This window comes from Python bivittatus, unplaced genomic scaffold (assembly GCF_059951505.1).
Source record: "Python bivittatus isolate LINGU-HERP-01145 unplaced genomic scaffold, Pbiv_v1 ctg000080_np1212, whole genome shotgun sequence".
NCBI lineage: Eukaryota > Metazoa > Chordata > Lepidosauria > Squamata > Pythonidae > Python > Python bivittatus.
Genome location: NW_028277035.1, coordinates 8776337 through 8788880, shown reverse-complemented (window position 1 = coordinate 8788880; position 12544 = coordinate 8776337). Strand labels below are relative to the sequence as shown.

General features: G+C 40.3%; 1 long non-coding RNA gene across 2 annotated transcripts in view; it reads right to left on the bottom strand.

Annotated features, from left to right (window-relative positions):
• LOC148216614 (uncharacterized) overlaps positions 1-12544 on the bottom strand; it is a 58049-nt gene that overhangs the window by 34480 nt on the left and 11025 nt on the right. For both annotated transcript variants that reach the window (XR_015794692.1, XR_015794691.1), the window contains one exon: positions 9768-9962. This is a non-coding gene — a long non-coding RNA (uncharacterized LOC148216614). The remainder of the gene's footprint in view (positions 1-9767; positions 9963-12544) is intronic.

The window sequence follows — 12544 nt, the reverse complement described above, 5'->3', positions numbered from 1 at the left end:
GAAGCAGAAGGATGACTCATTGCTCCTGACTTTACACCTATAGATGGTGAGATGGGATTGGCTGCACCAGCCTGGAGGCCAGGTTTAGGCTCACAGTCCACTACCAGATTAATAATAATGAATACGTATATTAAATGTTGATGGGAGCTCATACTATTGTGACAATGGAAGTTTGTGTAGAAGAGATTTAATGGCATTCAAAGTCCTGTATGGCTACATTCCTACATACAAGGCAAATGCACACAGCTTCCTTGCTTTGGTGTGGGGGTGCAGATGTTGCCAACTGTATCTTATCATCCACAAACTTCTGAGGCAGCCCATGGCTGACTTGCACTGCTTCACTCTGAAAATTGTATTTTCTGCCTTATCCTGATATGAAATATATATCTTTACTGTGTTTTCCATATGTATTCTACTATATTCTTTCTCCAGCTGTGTTCCATATGTATCCTCTTATTACAAGATCAGCAGAAAAGGGGAACAAAGGGAAGAATACAATGACAGATGAAGAATACATACAAAATTATCACATAGAGCTGATAAACAGAAACAATCTAAAGGAAAGATCTATCATAATTGCATGGCTAATATGAATAAACATGGTGTTATTTCCTTGAGAAAGAAACTGAAGCATCAAAACAAGAAGGAAATATATAAAGCCATAACAAAGTTGTGAGAGTCAGCACAGATATCATCATCTGGGTATTGTGTGGGTGGTTTTTTCTGCCAGTTTCTTATGGGATCAACCCGTCACCCAGTCTCTGACCTCCCAGCCCTCAATCCTCTGGGTTGTGAGGGAATAGACCGAGTTCTCTATATTGTCAGCTTGGCCACCTGTTTACTGGATCTGGGCCCCTCCTGGATCATAAGAACAGCCAAGGAGATGAGCCACAATTAGGTCCATGTCATGGTGTCAGCCTCTCTGAGGAAGGAAGTGGTTCAAGGTTAGTATGCAATCTGGAGGTCTTCCTGGATTTGCAGCTCCTGCTTGAAAAGCAGGTATCAGTTGTGGCTAGGAAGGCCTTTGCACAATCCCATGTGGTGCAGCAATTGTGCCCTTTCCTAGATCTGGGGGCCCTTCAGACAGTCACTCATGCACTAATCACCTCATGGCTTGACTACTGCAATGCTCTCTACATGGGCCAGCCCTTGAAGACTACCCAAAAGCTTTAACTGGTCCAGAATGCAGCAGTGCAAGCAATTAAGGGCATGCCTCAGTACGCTCATGTAACACCTTTGCTTCGCGAGCTGTGCTGGTTGCCAGTTTGCTTCTGGATGCTATTCAAGGTGCTGGTTGTTACCTATAAAGCCATACGTGGCATAAAGCCTGGTTACTATACTTGAGGGACTGACTGTCTCCCATGACATCTGCCTGACTGATTTGATCCTGCAGGGTTGGCGTGCTCCAGGTTCCTTCAATTAAACAACATCCTCTCTCAGGACCCTGAAAGCGTGTCTTCTCTGTAGCAGCACCTACCCTCTGGAACAAGTTCCCCATAAGATCTGGATGGCCCCCACTCTGCTGCTGTTTTAGAAGAGCCATGAAGTCCAGGCTGTTCACCCAGGCTGTCAGCAAGGGAGACTGAGACCCCTCACTTCATTGTGCTTGCCATCTTTTATCTTTATTTTTTATGCTTTATTGATTTTATTGTAATTTCTTTTATTGTTATGAGCCTCCCAAAGTAATTGAGAGTTGGGTAGTATAAAAGTTTAATAATAAACTAGACAACCCTGTGACCCATTGGGTCATCCTTTGAGAGGAAGGTAGTGCAGTCTAATGTGACCAGAATGAACATTAAATTTTAGGCTGACCATATTTTTTTACCCTGATGCTGAATGGTCCCATGATCATCTAAGAAGAGCATGTATCGTAAATAGAAAAATAATTGTAGTGGCAAACAAACTTCAATAATAAGTCAATATTTACTTACTTAAACAGATAAACAGAGTGGAAGTGACTTCCGACTTCCTGCCAGCTTCCCTGCTGACTTTGCTCGTGGGCAGCTGGCAGGGAGCATTGGAAATCACAATCATGTGACCACGGGGATGCCGCAACGGCCACTTTGTGAATAAAAGTGATCTGAACATTGTGGAAATTTCAATTCCACAGGAGTAATGGGTCCCAGATTTTTTATGCATTCTGTAAGTTCATGGATTTCAGGTACCTTGATTCAAAAATTGTTGCAGTATAATGCATCTTTTGGGCTAACATGAGGGTACAAACAGACAAACAAACACAATGGGAGTTTTAGTAGTATATTGTGATGGAATGGTTTGGTGAAGGCTGTGCTCGGGGAGATAAGCATTTCCTTAGCCTCCAGGAGGAGCATGGGAAGGTTAAGAAGATGAGACTGGCACCACCCTAAGGAATTCACGGTGTTTTGGTTGGCTGGCTTGGGAAATGTAGATTCAGTCTGGAGAGATTCTGTCTCGTAGGTGGAAGCTAATAAATGCAACAGAACTGTATCTTTACTGTCTCGTGGAGTTCTTTGGGCTGAACCTGACATATATAGATAATAATCTTGAACCTTAACTTCCACAGCCACTCTTTCCCCTTCTTAAAATAGGTTGGTTGACCCATCAAGTGGTCAGCCAACAAAGCCCTGAAGCTAGCTAGCCTGTCCATGGCTTAACACATGCAATTGAAAGGTGTCATCTCTTCTGTAGCCTATCTGGCATGGAATTCTGTTCCAGTGGCCACTGCTCCCAGGATCCCAGCTCCTTATTTCTTTTTCTCATTTATAAAAATAAGGTAGTTTACAACTCCCACACCAAACCCTACAGCTAAATCCCCTTCTCAAACTACAGCTCTTCAACAGTACTTACCAAGCAGCTGCACAAATCAAGATGCCCATTAGATGGCAGCCAATAGATATACAAACCCTCTTTGCTGCCATCTAGTGGTTGATAAGAAAAGTAGCTTAATTGGTCAATCCACAGTTTCAAGGAATAAAAATATGTTCTATGAATGGTACAAGAAAGGGGAAAAAAGGCGTAGGAGATGGAATAACCATAGAGTGGTGCATTTCAACTGGAGGAGGCCTTTCATGTAGTGGATGAAGTTGAGCAGGGCTAGAATTTCAGCTATGGGACCTACCAAACATGGCCCTAAGAATGTTGTTGTTAAAGCTGTATGGGCAGCAGCACAGCACAAACTGGTTTTGGGTGCACAGTAAGGACATGCTCCAGACTGGGGGTCAAGGCAACAAGCTTTAACACATCAGAATTTCCTACCAACTGCAGGAGAGGAGCCCAGCAAAGGAGTTTTGTTGATGTGGTCTAAGAGTCCTGGCAAAATTTCCATGCATCCCTTTTGCAGGGAGATTAGTTGATTATACTCAGTGACTGGATATCTTCTGGTTGGGTGAAAAAATAAGTATCTGAAAGTAGGCTAACTCTCCTCCATTCCACCTACAGATAAATTAATCTGATATTGCTCTATGAGGTATAACTAAAAACTGAGTCTGAAATGGAGAGTGAATGTAACAGACAAATCTGAAATGTTCTCTCCCTCTCTCTCTCTTTTCTTCTCTTTCTCTGTTATGGGAACAATGGATTTGGGATTTACTACTGGATAATTTAAATCATGTAATGCTACTCAGAGGGGGACGCAGTGGCACAGCGGCTTAATGACGCTGAAAGTTGCTGGCCAGAAATGGTTGACACTTCAGTGGTTCGAGTCCAGCCTTCGCGTTAGCAGGGCGAGCTCCTGTTTCCTCCCCAGTTCCTGTAAACCCAACAGTTTGAAAACTCACGTGAGTAGATAAATGGGGACTCTCACTCCGGTGGGAGGAAAAATGCTGGCGGCGCCTTGCAAAAAGGAGTCGGGAGCAGTTGCTGGTAAGCGCGAAAAACCGCGCACGCCTGAAAAGGGTGCGAAGCAACGGAAACCCCGCCTCCTGCGCTCGCCAGCTGGGCTCTGCTCTAGGAAGGAGGCTCTGGCAAACCACTTCTGAAACACCTTGCCTTGAAAACTGCAAAGGACTCGTCCAAGCAGTCACTGCAGAGTCGGTAACGACTGAGCGCAAATAATAAAAAAAAATGCTACTCAAACTGCATATTTGAAAGTAGTAAACAAAAGCAGATTTTACCACATGCCATAAGCTGCCTCCTTCAAAAGAAACCAAGCCCAGATACCATCTGTGCTCTTGGGAACTTTTCATTGCTCTAGGAAATAGGCTGAATGAAAAAAAATTGCTGGAGGAAATCAACTTAGAGGAGGGAAAAGAAAATCTTCATCTTTCCTGTCCCTGATATTTTCCTTTATATTCATCTGCAATAATTAACATGAACTATTCTAGCATATTTTCTGTTGGAAACTTCAAAATTTTTCAAGTACAAATGGTTAAAGTAATTCTCTTTTCCTGATCCTCATTGCCAAATTTCAGCTTCCATCCTGAAGCAATTTCTATGATGCGTAGAATTTAAAACTCTGCAAATGTCGCCATGCTTTTCTCCTCTAGTCTTTGAGTATTAGATTTTAACTGTTGCCCAAAATGTTACTTTTATATGTCTTATTTTTGTTATTGGCTAGCTTTAAATTATTTTGAGGAATAAGAAAGTAGAAATATGTGGTGGTGTAGACAGTTTTTGGCATTTCTGTTATGCCCATCTAATACCATTGCTCTGCAAGCTGTCCTGGTTCCCGGTGGGTTTCTGGGTACAATTCAAGGTGCTGCTTATCAACAATAAAGCTCTACATGGCTCAGGGCCAGTCCGTTTGTGGGATTGCCTCTCTTCCATTGTTTCTGCTCACCTCACCAGATCTAACAGGGAGTGCACACTCCAAGTCTCTTCCATTAAACAATGTCATCTTGTTGGACCCAGGAGTCATGCAGCAATTCCTGCCCTGTAGAATAGCATCACTCCAGAGATCCAGATGACCCTGACCTTGTTAAGGCATTAAAGACCTGGCTGTTGCCCAGGCATTTAGGCCAGCTCTGCTGGTTAATGTTGTTTTATTATAAGTTGGAACTGTTTGTGAGCTCAAACATTATGCTTGTATAATGTCTGTATGCCTCCCAGAGTCACTGTCATGAGATGGGCAGCCATCTAACCTCAAATAAATAAATATTAAAGTCTATTTTCAACTCTCTGCTGAGATACAGCCTCAATTCTACAAGTTTTCAACTACACCCCCCCCCACAAGCAGACTGAAGGAAGACTGGAAGAAGATAAAGAAGGAAGAAACGCGCATGTGGTAGAAGGTCAGAAAAAGACATGTCAAATCTCTGTTCAGACAACCAGGTAATAAATACCTTCTCTGGATCATTCAGGCATGCAATATTAAAAAAATAAAAATAAGGTATGCAATTAAAAAAAATACTTTCTATTAAATTATTAATTTTACTATATCAAAACACATAAACGCATGCACACCCATACCCACACATATATAAAAGAAAAGGATCAAAAGCATTAATATTACTTTAATATTCCTTCTACTGATTAATATATTTGACTGGTGGAAGGCAGCCATCATTCCCCTGGTTGACATAAACTATAAAATCAGGCCATATATTAAAAAAGGCTTCAGCTTTAACTTGACCTGACCAAAAATGAAGAGTATGGGCTAACATATCTGCTATTTATGATTTCCCAATGTCTGAAAAAACTTGGATCAAAAGGAGAAGACATAGTTGGAAGATCATCATAGATGAAAAAAAATGTACCCCTTCCCCACTACCATTCCAGCAGAGAAAAAAGCTTTCTATGTTCATACCTGGCAATTTAGGCAATTTATAGTGGGTCATGTACCATCTATGAAACAATTGAAGAAAACATTGCTTAATTTGTGCTGAGGATGTTGCCTCTGATTTTCATTTCCGTACTTTATTCCAATCTTGGTCATTAATCTCCTGTGGGAAATAATTTTCCCAGAACATTTAAGACCACTATAAAGGCCAAGATGTTTGTTCCATCATAATATAGTAGAGTAAGGTCTTTATATGAATCTGGAACATTTAATACCAGGGATTCAAAATTCGTCAGAGGTTTATTTCTGGATTAAAGAAAAAGGATTGAAGCACATAAAAAAACAGGCAAAGCTTTGATCGCACCATCACAGGTGTCATCTTGCCTTTGTCTACCATACCTTGTAGACATCCCTGGATCCACAGTTAATGAATTTACCTGAGTAACAAATATCCCTCAATCTATATATCTACTTATTGGCCCCTGGCTTGGAAAGTAAGGTAAGAGGGATGAGAAATTTAGGGTGGTCTCAGATGGAAATAAAAAGGGGGAAGTGGCTAAACTCTTCTGCCATTTTGCCAAGATTTTAAATGTAACACTCCAAAAAGGGCAGTGATTAGCTTTAAACCTTTCAACAAATCCCAGCAATAAAAAGAATGTGTTAATATTGCAAGAATATTCTTTTGCAACCTTTATCTGAGTCCAAATGTTTGCTTCCATTTCTTCTAGTATCCATGCAATAATTTTGGGGTGGAAAGCTGCACAATGAAAGAATAAATGTGATATTCCAAAACCACCTTAAGATGTTTTTAGATATAGTACTTTATTGTACCACAGTTATTTGGGTAATTACTAATATCTTTAATGCCCATAGGATCTGGGGGTATATAAATTTGCATAAAAATTAACAAAACAAGTTACAAATCTCTGTTTGTAAAATACCAGTTGATTATTCTGGTGCCATTGGTATCTTAACTGAATATATCAATCTATTTTTTGTCTCTTTAAAAAATCTGTTTGCCAAAAATCTTGAACTTTTATTCCCATGTTTATAAAATTTCAGTGTAATATTTTTTTGATTATCATTTCATCATCTTCAAATAATTGAAAAATGATGAATTGATTTGTATTTCCTCTGATACACCTACCACACCTCTTTTTAAAAATATATGTATTCTGCATTATATCTCATTGCAGATTTTTTTTTTCCTGACTCACTTCCTATCATAATTCCTGTCTGTTCTAATAACTGCTAGGAGACATGTCATTTATCAATAGCTAGGAAGGTTGATATAATTAGTTTGTGGAAATTCCCTTTCATCTTAAAAACATATCCCCACCCTTCCTGCTAGATCATTTTGCCATCATTCTGCCACATTATTCTAGAGTTATTCATAGTGACCCAACAGACCAATAGAGCCATACTAACTATTAAAGCAGGAGTGGGACCAAGGTGACCTTCATATTAATTTTAAAAGTCCTTTACCAGAAAATACATTTCAGGGCTCTAACAAAAGAGGGGTTGGAAAAGAGATGAGGGAGAGGAAGGAAGGAAGGAAGGAAGGAAGGAAGGAAGGAAGGAAGGAAGGAAGGAAGGAAGGAAGGGGAGGGGAGGGGAAGGGGAAGGGGAAGGGGAAGGGGAAGGGGAAGGGGAAGGGGAAGGGGAAGGGGAAGGGGAAGGGGAAGGGGAAGGGGAAGGGGAAGGGGAAGGGGAAGGGGAAGGGGAAGGGGAAGGGGAAGGGGAAGGGTCCCAGCTATTTTTGTTTTGCCCACCATTGGTATATAATACAACCCAACAACTCTGCCCACCATTGGTATATAATACAACCCAACAAAATACAATAGAAGCCTCAACAAAGGTCGCTCAATTATGGATTACAGTCTTCATTGCTTAAATATATGTTTGGATTTTTACATAACACATATGGAGGAAGATCATGGCTTTTGGTGAACTTCTGGAAATGATAGACACAATTATTACAAAAAATATAATGGGGCCATTAAAAAAAATAACCGATGATTTAATATGTGTTAGAGATGGTGCCCTCACAGAAACTCTATGCATGCCAAGTTGTCAAAATAAACTCCATACTTGGTGTTCTAATTTTAACAAGAATTATTCAGCAGATGTTTGTTTTGGAGAGGCCAGTTGAAGGCATGCAGGTTATACAGACAGCTCTGCATTTCTTGATCATTGCTCTCGTGTATTTATTTCCCTATTTCTTATTTCATATGCTTTCTCCCTTACAGTCTTTCCAATTCATTGTCCACCAAAGGCACTTTCTTACTTCCATGCCTAATTTATTTATTTATTTATTTATTTAAAACACTTACATAGCATCCATCTCGTACCAAACTCTGGGCGGCTCACAACCAATTTCCACCATGCCTGTTTGCCTTGTGAAATTCCTTCTTCTTATTATTCTCTCCAAATGAATTTGATTTCTCATTCCCAGCTTTTATTTGTATGGATGACTGTCCCTTTCAAAATAAACAGTGATTCTCTTCAGTGTAACTGCAATTTGTGTGCAATATTTCTTAATGCGTGATGACTCAAGAAGGCAATTGCAACTGTAACCAAGGAACAGGAGATAAGTACCCCATAAAAAGCTGTGGAGTACTCCAATGACGGCATCATCAGTTAGAATTACATTTGGCCAAATGCTTTCCTTGGACACATTGTCAAGTATGCATTGTCAAATATGCATGTCACTGCCAATGATTGCTACAATATGTAGGAAAAAAGAAAAAACTTAGGGCTATGCAGCTCACAAAAAAATTCAGCTACCTCAGTTCATAGTACTCATACTTTAGAAGATCTATGATCTATTTATCTTTTTCTAATCATGATCTACTTACTATTCTGCTAAAATTGTGAGCTAATTGGAGGTTTCTAATCAACCTGCATATAGAGTATGTGACATGCATCAATGCAGTAACCTCATATCCCTTTGTTTGCAGTCAATGTTCTCTTTTGATTTGTAGCTAAGACATACAAACTTGCTGGACTGTAAATCATGGGGTTGATTGGATATTGTCTATATTCCTCTAGCAGATAATTGGTCAATTCGTAGTTTATCGAGCACGGTAGAGTACATATGTTATTATGGTCTTATGTAAGAAAACACACTTAGAATCTCATTGTACAGATATAGTTATATGCCCAGAGTTGCTTGGAGAGTAGGTGGCCGTATAAATAGACTTAATTAATTAATTACTATGCCTTAATTTTCAAGAGATGCTTTATTTAACACACTTGCTTTATACATTTAAAGCATTTCCTTAGAATCCATGGGAACCATGGATTAATATTAAAGAATATGCAAAACAGAAGTTAATCCATTCTTGCAGTACAATCCCATTTTGTAAACTAGCCTACCATATTCTAAATGTAGCAAGACGGCCCACATCTGAAATTATTCTGACTCATGATTCCCCTCATTAACCTTGCTGCTACCATAAAACCCAACCCACATTTATATGAATGACAGGTGACCTTGCCACAGTAACCTTGTACTTGGACAGAAATTCCTGTTTGATAAGAACTCTTTCTAAGTATTTGTAGAAATCCAATGGTATACACAGGGTACTGGTGAAAGATAAGAAAGAGCTAAATATTGCCTATAATTTTACAATTTTCAGAAAGTTCCCAAATAAGGAATATATAATTGTTGCTTTTGTGTTGGCCTAACATGAGATAAAAGCAAGTCAATTCTCTCATCCTGAATAAAAGCCTGGGTTCTGCCTCTTGCATAGGAGATGAAGAACAACTACTTCTCTCAAGCTAGTACGGTGGTACCTCTAGTTATGAACTTAATCCGTTCTGTGACTCTGGTTGCAACTCAAGTTGGTCTCAAGTCGAGGTAAAGTTTCCCATAAGGTTCAATGTAAATACGGTTAATCTGTTCCGCCCTCCGAATTTGGTCGCACCCCGAGGTAAATTTCCCCCATAAGGTTCAATGTAAATACGGCTAAACAGTTCTGAAACATATGCATTTTATTTTTAAACCTCAAAAACTTTCCAAATGCCACAAAAACCTTCCAAACGCCACAAAACACACCACAAGTCTCACCAAACGTCTCCTTGCTACCGCGATCTCGCCCACAGGAAGCCGCAACTGCGTGGCAGCAGGGAAAATGGCCACGGATCCGGTTCGTAAGTAGAGGCGGAGTTCGCAAGTAGAGGTAAAATTTTGGGGCCAGAGCTGGTCGTATCTTGAAAAATTCGTAAGGAGGGGCGTTCGTAACTAGAGGTACCACTGTAATACCTAAACAAACAAACAAACATACAAAATGTTCAGGAAACTGTTCTAGTATGCTGAGCAGGTCTTCACCAGAACCTAAACTATTTAAGTCCAGGATGCTAGAATTGGGACTTCTTCAATATTCTCCATGCCATTAACCCTAACCCTACAGATAATGGGCTTGGAGGAACTTCAGAATGAAGAATGGATGCTGGAGTCTAAGTCAGAACTTGTTTTTCCAAGGCATTGCTGGGTACTGTCACCCTCCGTTTGCAGCTGGACTCAATTTCTGCCAGCCAGTATAAAGAAGCCAGCAACACCTGCAAGATCCACAGGCACTTTATCCCTGTTTTAAGGTGTTCCATTGCTCAAAGAAGGGGCAACACATTAGTACAGATTATTTAGAAAGTGAGTCATCAAAGGCTTCAATTAAATGCTGGACATGATCAGAACAAATTATTCTCTTGAAGCTTCCTTTCTGAACTTTTGATAAGGGCAGAACTTCTCATAAATTCCAGGACTAACTTAATCCAGTATTCTGAGAGCTTTGATTTTAAGAGCTTGTCCTGTAAAAACTGTTTCAAATTAATTTCTTATCCTTCAATGTATGAATCTTGTTGGAATAACAATTTAAATAATCAGCATGGCGTGGAGGCTAAATTTTGTACTGGGAAGAATTAATTCAAATTCTTAATCAAGGAAGCCCCTGGGTGACTTTGAGCACAGGGTGGCCCAACCTACCTCACACGGTTGCTGCTAAGGGAATGAAATAATGGAAGATCTCTATGTGTATCACACATATGCCAGACAAAAGCCAGGGTTACCATATAATCACTTTTTTTTAAAAAAAAGGATCTCATTTCAGCCTAGCTAAATATTCTTTCAGTAGTCAGATGACAGACAGTTACCAGCCTCTCAAGAATATCTGTGCTCAGTGCCTTACCTATGGGGGAGAAAAATTTCTCAGTCCAACAATTAAGCTTTTATTGCAAAATACAGATATTATTGTTACTGCTATATTGCTTTTGGAGCACAGCAGAAATTCAGGACATGAATTGATTTAGGTGCTGTCTATCAGTGGAATGTGAGAGACAATGAAGATCTTTCACGTATTACTTATCTGGGCAGCGTTGTACTAGGAAAAAGGGAAAGTCAACACTGGGGTGGAGCATATGCCTGGCTCTGGTACACTGCCAATGCCTAAGGTAGGGGTAGGCAAACTTCTTAGTGGCTGGGGATTTGATTTATATAGTTGCCCACTTGACAGCTATGACTCTGGGTGGGGAACATAACATTAAAAACCAACAGAACAAAAGGTACAACAAAACAAAATGTATAAAAGGAACATAATGGCACATGAGAACAATCTAATTGAATACATACAACAACAGTTATACTAAAAAAAATCACATTGAAGGGCTTATCCAACCTTCAGACTCCATGCGCAGGGGAACATCTTCAATATTGGGTGGAATGAGAAATGTAGAGGGCAGAATTATTTATTTTATTTTATTTTATTTCAATTTATGTAGCTGCCCATCTTACTTACGTGACTCTGGGCAGCTCACAAGTTAAAAAAACGATGACAAATTCATATAAATAAATTAAAATAATTAACCAAAATCATAAAAATGCAGGAAAGTGCCAACCTACAACTCGCAGACAATACAACCTTTTTGCAGGCTCTCCACATCCATGGGATCCCCAGGCCTGATAGTGCAGCCATGTCTTCAGGGACTTCCTAAAGGCCAGCAAGGTTGGGGCCAATCTAGTCTCAGGGGGATGATGTTCCAGAGGGCAGGTGCCATGGTAGAAAAGGGTCTCCTCCTGGGTCCTGTGAAATGGATCCACTTCATAGACAGGACCCGCAACATGACCCTTCTGCCTGATCTGATGGGACTGGTAGATATAACAGGGGAGAGGTGGTCCTTCAAATAACAAGGCCCCATACCATGCCATAATGATGCCAAAAAAGCAGGGCCTCATCATGCATGTGGCTAGGAGCAGAATTTTGGAAGCCAAATGCTTTGGGGTTTTTTGTTTTTTAAAAAAATATGCCTACTTTAGGTTTTATGCTATAGTTTATGTGTGTTTCCTGTTCCAAATTGCAGGGAAAAGCACCAACTTTAGCCCTTGTGGCCAAAGAGCCTCTGGGGGCCACCAAAAGGGGATTGGGGCCCCAAGTGGCCCTGACCCTGCAACTTGCTGAATCCTGGCTGAAGAGTATCAGTCAGCAACCAAACAACACTTGCAACTAGCAGATAGAAAGTGAGAGCATAGGCTTCTTGTGGTTTCTATAAGATAGGCAAGAAGACAGGGCTGTGCATATGGGCGCTCAGGGACCTGAACACATTTGCTAGAATCTTTAAATCCAGGAGGAAACAGGGACTTTGAGGCCTCAAATAGATTCTATAAGGAGGAAAACACTTATAAAAATGTCAGGACTTCAACTGGGGACTCCCAGAGTCAACTCCTGTCCCTGCCATGAAGCTTATTCTCTGTGAAGTTGGCTCACAGAGTAAATTACTCCATGCAGTGGTGGTGAGAATAAAATTGGTGGCTAAGCGGCCCTCAAATTTTTTAAAAGAAAAATGAGATGAAACCTT